The 6,144-nt window shown below is 52.0% G+C and overlaps 1 long non-coding RNA gene across 1 annotated transcript in view; it reads right to left on the bottom strand.

The window, feature by feature from the left end:
• Positions 1 to 6,144, bottom strand: part of LOC114070337 — a 19,355-nt gene that overhangs the window by 4,095 nt on the left and 9,116 nt on the right. The window contains exon 2 of the long non-coding RNA XR_003573915.1: positions 5,368 to 5,375. This is a non-coding gene — a long non-coding RNA (uncharacterized LOC114070337). The remainder of the gene's footprint in view (positions 1 to 5,367; positions 5,376 to 6,144) is intronic.

Here is a 6,144-nt window from a genome sequence, read left to right as displayed (position 1 = left end):
CCTCAGCCCTGCACAGGCCCAGCCCCAAGAGTCACCCCCTGTGCCCCAGAGGATCAGCCAAAGCCTCCTGCAGCTCTGGCAGCCTTGGGGCTGTGCCCACTGCCCTGGGGAGCCTGTTCAGTGCCCAACCAGCCTGGGGGGGAAGAACCTTGCCCTGAGATCCACCCTGAGCCTGCCCTGACACAGCTCCAGCCATTCCCTGGGGGCTGTCCCTGCTCCCCCAGAGCACTGGGCCAAGGGGTTGTGCCTAAAGATGTTTCACTCCACGGATCAGGCTTTGCACTGGCATCACTGACATTTTCCTGGGTATTTTTTCCTCAACTTTGCCCCACCAGCTCTGAGTTTTGTAAAACAGCTGCCAACAGAGGTGGAGCTCCAGCTCATCCCTGTTGCAAAATCCCGTGCTGGTGATGTGTGAGAGATGCTCTCAGCCTGTTCTGGAGGGGGTGCTTACTCATTTTGCTGAGAGCAGAGATGGTCCCTGGGCATTTGTGTTGGCATCAGGGCTGTAACACCTCCCCTGTTGGCACTGGTTATGTAAGGAGCTAAAAATGCTGCGTGACTCACCTGTCTGAGCAGAGCTGTTGGAACAGGAGCAGTGCAGGGAGTTATCCCAGCCACGGGTGCAGAGGAGCCTCAGGAGACACCTCTCCCAGCACCTCCCCCCTTGGTGAATGCTTCTCCTGAAGACCCACCTGCTCTGGGTCCTCTTTCCTCTAATTCCCCACTCCTATTTGTCAAATGATGTTGGAGCCCCTCCAAAGCTCATCAGCTGTGCCACTGAACCCTCCAACAGTCAGGCTGGCTCTTCACTAAGGGACATCCCAAGCCCCCTCTTATCTCTTGGGCTCCTCCTCTCCCTTTGTTTTGCTTGCTCCCTTTCCATTTTCCTGCTCTCTTTCTGAGGGGAACTTCAATCCAGGAGCTTCTGCAGCTGAGGGAGGATTGATCCAGGTTATTTTCCACCTTCACTGTGTGCACAATCTCTTGCTGTGTCCACTGATGAACACCATGGTGCTCAACTCCTCCACCCTTCCCCACTCAGCCTGGTCCAGCTCGTGCCCCTCCACAAAGGACACTCAGGAAAGCACCTCATACCTTCTTTCATGAACTGCTTTTTCTGATTTTGGCCCACAGTTTAGGGCTCCATCAGATCCATGATCAGTCCCTACCAAAGAGGCAAATTTCTGTACATTCTGTGGACTCTTTGTGCCACTGTCTCAAAAGGGTAATTTTCTCATAAGTGCTGAAGACTCATAACAGCATCAGCACTGGGTTTGCACTGAAGTTTTCAGCCCATTGTCCTTCCCAAAGCTGAACTCCACAGCAAGGAGGCTGTGACGAGGTGGGGTTTGACCTCTTCTCTCAGGCAGCTGCTGACAGGACAAGGGGAAACAGCCTCAAGTTGCACCAGGGGAGGTTCAGGTTGGATATTAAGAAAAATTTGTCCACTGAAAGAATGTTGAAGCATTGGCACAGCTGCCCAGGGCGGGGGGTTGGGGGCACTTCATGATATGGTTTAGTGGCCACGTTCAGTCAAGTTGGACTTGATGGTCTTGGAGATCTTTCCCAACCTCAGTGACTCTGTGATTCCAGTGCTGGCTCCTTCACAAACAGAAATCAGTCAGGGAGCTTCTTTCTTTCTGGGAGCACTTTGCTGCTGGATCCTGCTGTGCCCATCCCAGCTAAAGGTGGGCAGAGACCTCCCCTCACACCCCTGGGGCCGGGAGGTGGAAGAGCTGCTGTGGGACATCTGGTTTGAGATGGGTGTGATGCTGCAGGTGGGAAACCTCAGCTCCAGAGGGAGCTCCAAACTCCTCCTGCTGGGGTGAGGGAGGCAAATATCCACGGGCCCTGCCAGCACCTGCACCACGGGGAAAAGACAGTCAGCTGTCCACTCTCTGTGTCCACTCTCTGTCCACTCTCTGTGTCATCCTCTTGGGCAGTACTGCAACATGAGCAGGTCCCAGTCCCAGTCCCAGTCCCCACCTGCTCTCCCCCAGTGAGTCTGACAAAGGTGTGTTAACACCTTCCAGGCATTTCTGCTCCCGGGCTCAACGTGTGCTTCTCAGTTCCTGATCCCACAGGATCACAGATGGGTCAGGTTGGAAGGGACCCCAGTGGATCATCTGTTCCCACCTCCCTGCCCAGGCAGGGCTGCCCTGGAGCAGCAGGGGAGGAGATCCCACCCCCTCCCTGGGCAGCCTGTTCCACTCTCAGTCACCTGCAAAGTGAAGAAGAGGAATCTCCAACTCCTTCTGCGAGTGGAAGTGCTACAGAATCGCTCCTGGATAGGGTGACCCCAACAGAGATTCAAATCTACTGATTCCAGGCTTGATTTTCCATATGACCCTTAGGAGAAGGGTCAAAATCCAGAGTAAAACCCATGATGAAAGGTCAGGCTTGGAGCACAAGTCATGGAGTGATGGAGGGGGTTTTTGCAACAGCTTTAAATACAGAATCACAGGATGGTTTGGGTTGGAAGGGGCCTTAAAGATAATCCCATTCCAACCTCTGCCATGGGCAGGGACACCTTCCATCAGCCCAGGGTGCTCCAAGCTGGCCTTGGACATTCCCAGGGATGAGGGGGGTTCAATGAGTGCCCACAAAACACAGCACAAGCTTCATCTTTCCCAAAGCTGAACTGGGCGACGTCCAAACACCTTGAAATTTTCTCTGCAGGACCAGGAATCAGTTTTACCTTGTCAGGAAGAAAGTAGAAGCACTGACCCCACTGTAGAGGCAAGAATTGCTCTCAAGGAGAAAATAAAAACCCAACCCAACCTCGCTACCAAAGGGCTGGTTAGAGATTAAAGAGAGAGGGCGGGAGCTTGGAGGAAAGGTCAGGCACACAAAGCAAAACATCTGAAAGGAAAACTTGGAAACTTTCCTGAGCGTGGAGACAGTTGAATTACCTCAGAACAAAGCCTGTTGACTCTCCTTATAAGGAGAGAAAGTCTTGGTTTAAAAAAAAAAAAATAATGTAAAAGCTTGGTAAATAATTGTTTTTTCTTTATGGATTTGTTGGGAGTTAAAAAAAAAAAAGGTAAAGGAGCCACTTTGAAATGAAGCAAAAGTGTAGTTCAGGCAAATTGAATGGATAAAAATTCCAGTTGTTTCAACCATTTCCAAGGGGATATTTTTCCTGTAATTTATGAACCAGTTTGCCCTGCAAAAAGGAATTTGAAACTGGAGTAATTAAATACTTTTTAAACTCATGTTTTGAGACCTCTCTCTTCCTATTTCTGCGTAAACACTTTTTGAGGTAGGGATGAAGTCACAGTTGCCTCTCAGGGAGGCAGGTCAGGGCCACCTGATGATGTCATGGGGAGTCCTGACAGACAAATCATGGTGTGAAGTCTGCTTGCTCATGGAGGCCATCAGAGCATTCCCTGTGCCTCTGAGAGTAAATCACATGGATTGAAATAAGGAATGCAAACAAAGCAGAGCTGGGAATAATTGCTGGAACCTGGAACTCGTGTCCAGAGACGGATGCTCAGCTCACTCAGAGTCCTTCAAAGGGTGCTGATCGAGTTCCAGTGCCTACAGGGGCCCACAAGGAAGATGGAGAGGAGACTCTGCATCAGGAACTGGGGTGACAGGACGAGGGGGAAGGGGTTGAGACTGAAAGAGAGGAAATTTAGGTTGGACATTGGGAAGAAATCCTTCCCTGGGAGGGTGGGCAGGCCCTGGCACAGGTTGCCCAGAGAAGCTGTGGCTGCTCTATCCCTGGAAGTGTCCAAGGCCAGGTTGGAGCAACCTGGGACAGTGAAGGTGTCCCTGCCCATGGCAGGGGGTGGGACTGGATGAGCTTTAAGGTCCCCTCCAACCCAGACCATTCCATGGATCTATGAAGGCAATTTCGAACATGGTTCACAAACTCAATCCTGTGAGCAGTGACCGAGGCAGATGCACTGGGAGGGAGGAGCAGCAACTGGAGCTGGAGCAGGGATGTGATGGAGACATCTCCAGGCAGGGGTTGGGCACTAGGGAAGATGCAGAGCAGGATTTTATTTGGACAGATCTGAAGAGGCAGGTGGATATGGCATCTTCTGGAGTGGACAAAGGGTGGCAGGAGAGAGGCACAGCCTGTGGCCATGTCAGTGGACAGCCAGGAGAGAGAGAAGGGTTCTGAACCATCTGCAGGGGAAGCCTTGGGTTAAGGAGAAATGAGCAAAGAGGGGACAGGTTTTGGTAAAATTATTTGTAGCACCTGGTCAGAGGCTTTAGAAATTCAAGGAGGGACCTCTACAGCTCCCTCTGACCCACTGACACAAACCCTGGTCCCCTTTATGCCCCCCAAAGCAAAAGGTATTGAAAAAAAAGTGCCAGGCAGGAATCAGAGGGTTTCACTCTCTCCCATCACTCACATTTTCATTGGTTTTGATTACGTGCCTTAAATTCCCATCAAATCCACAAGAAACTGCATTCCTGCATTCTACACATCTGCACATTACCTGTCCCACCAAAAGCAGAATAAATGTGAACACCAGCTGAGGAGCAGCTCCTGCCATGGGCAGGGACACCTCCCACCAGCCCAGGTTGCTCCAAGCCCCGTCCAACCTGGGCTTGGACACTTCCAGGGATCCAGGAGCAGCCACAGCTTCTCTGGGCAACCTGTGCCAGGGCCTGCCCACCCTCCCAGGGAACAATTTTATTCTTAATATTCCACCTAACTTTTCCCTCTTTCCCTCTGAACCCCTTCCCCCTTGTCCTGTCTCTCCATGCTCTTGTAAAAAGTGCCTCTCCATCCTTCTTTTGGTCTCCCTTCAGGTACTTGCAGGTCTGCAAGGAGGGAGGGAAGGAGGGATCTCTCAATACTTTGATCTCATACAGAATTTTTTGGCCCAAAGGACCTCCCAGCTTTCTTCCCTGGGCCCTTGCTCAGGGTCAGGAGGGAGTTGTGCTCCCAGCTCTGCATCTCTCCTGTCCATGGAGGAAAGGCTGGGCTGAGCTGGAGCTGCAGGAGGCTCCAGGAGACAGGAGTGATCAGTGGGTGGGACTGGCCCAGATGTGCAGGTGATGCACAGCATTGGCAGGAGGCTCTTTCCTGGCTGCCTTGGATCGAGTTTGCTTCGCACCCAGAAACTTGTCCACTGTTCCAACTTGCAGAGCAAGAGCTGCCAGCTCTGCTCCTTCAGCAAGTGCTCACAAGCTCTTTGGGTCAGGAACCTTTATCTTTTTTTTTTATATTAATCCAAAGGTTTCTGCCCTGGCTGCCATCTCCAATTTCTCCATCCCTCACTGCATCTCAAGTGAGGGATTGGGTGTCAAGATCTGGGGAGGGGGGGGGGAAATGTTTATATATATATATATATATATATATATATGTAGCTAGGAAAGGAATCTTCTCATCACCCCCAGAACCAAACCCACTGGCTGCCTTGCACATCACCCCTGCTCCTTGGTTTTGGTCAGTCCTGCCTTCTCCTAACAAGTTTATGTCTTTGGGCCTCTCCCTGTTTCTCTTGTGATTTACTGCATTTGAGGCTTCAGATGGAGGGGTCACCAAGACCAGGCAGGAGGGTCATTTGGTGACTCCTTGGTGAGAGGTTCTGGCCCAGCAGGCAGCACAGACCTGCAGGCTCAGCCCTGGCTGATCATGGCCATGGAACTCAGAGCTACCCCCACACCCTGCAAGGAAAGGGGTCCTTGGCCAAGCAGAAGCAGCACAGCTAGTGAAATGAGGAGAGAAAATGACTCCACTTGTACCAGGGGAAGTTTAAAGTCCCAGAATCCCAGAATAAGCTGAGCTGGAAGGACCCCCAAGGACCATCCAGTCCAACCCTCAGCCCTGCACAGGCCCAGCCCCAAGAGTCACCCCCTGTGCCCCAGAGGATCAGCCAAAGCCTCCTGCAGCTCTGGCAGCCTTGGGGCTGTGCCCACTGCCCTGGGGAGCCTGTTCAGTGCCCAACCAGCCTGGGGGGGAAGAACCTTGCCCTGAGATCCAACCTAAACCTTTAGACTGGATATTAGGAAAAATTTCTTCATGCAAAGTATTGCCCAGCCCTGGCACAGCTGCCCAGGGAAGAGGTGGTGGAGGCCCCATCCCTAGAAGGAATTAAAGGACATGTGGATGTGGCTCTTGAGGACATGATTTAGTGGTGAGGGAATGGTTGAACTGGATGGTCTCAGAGGGCTTTT

The sequence above is a fragment of the Empidonax traillii genome, unplaced genomic scaffold, assembly GCF_003031625.1.
Source record: "Empidonax traillii isolate 1590-97213 ecotype Southwest subspecies unplaced genomic scaffold, ASM303162v1 scaffold1522:size149019, whole genome shotgun sequence".
NCBI lineage: Eukaryota > Metazoa > Chordata > Aves > Passeriformes > Tyrannidae > Empidonax > Empidonax traillii.
Note: the sequence above shows the minus strand (reverse complement) of the source record. Positions and strands in the feature narration are given on the sequence as shown.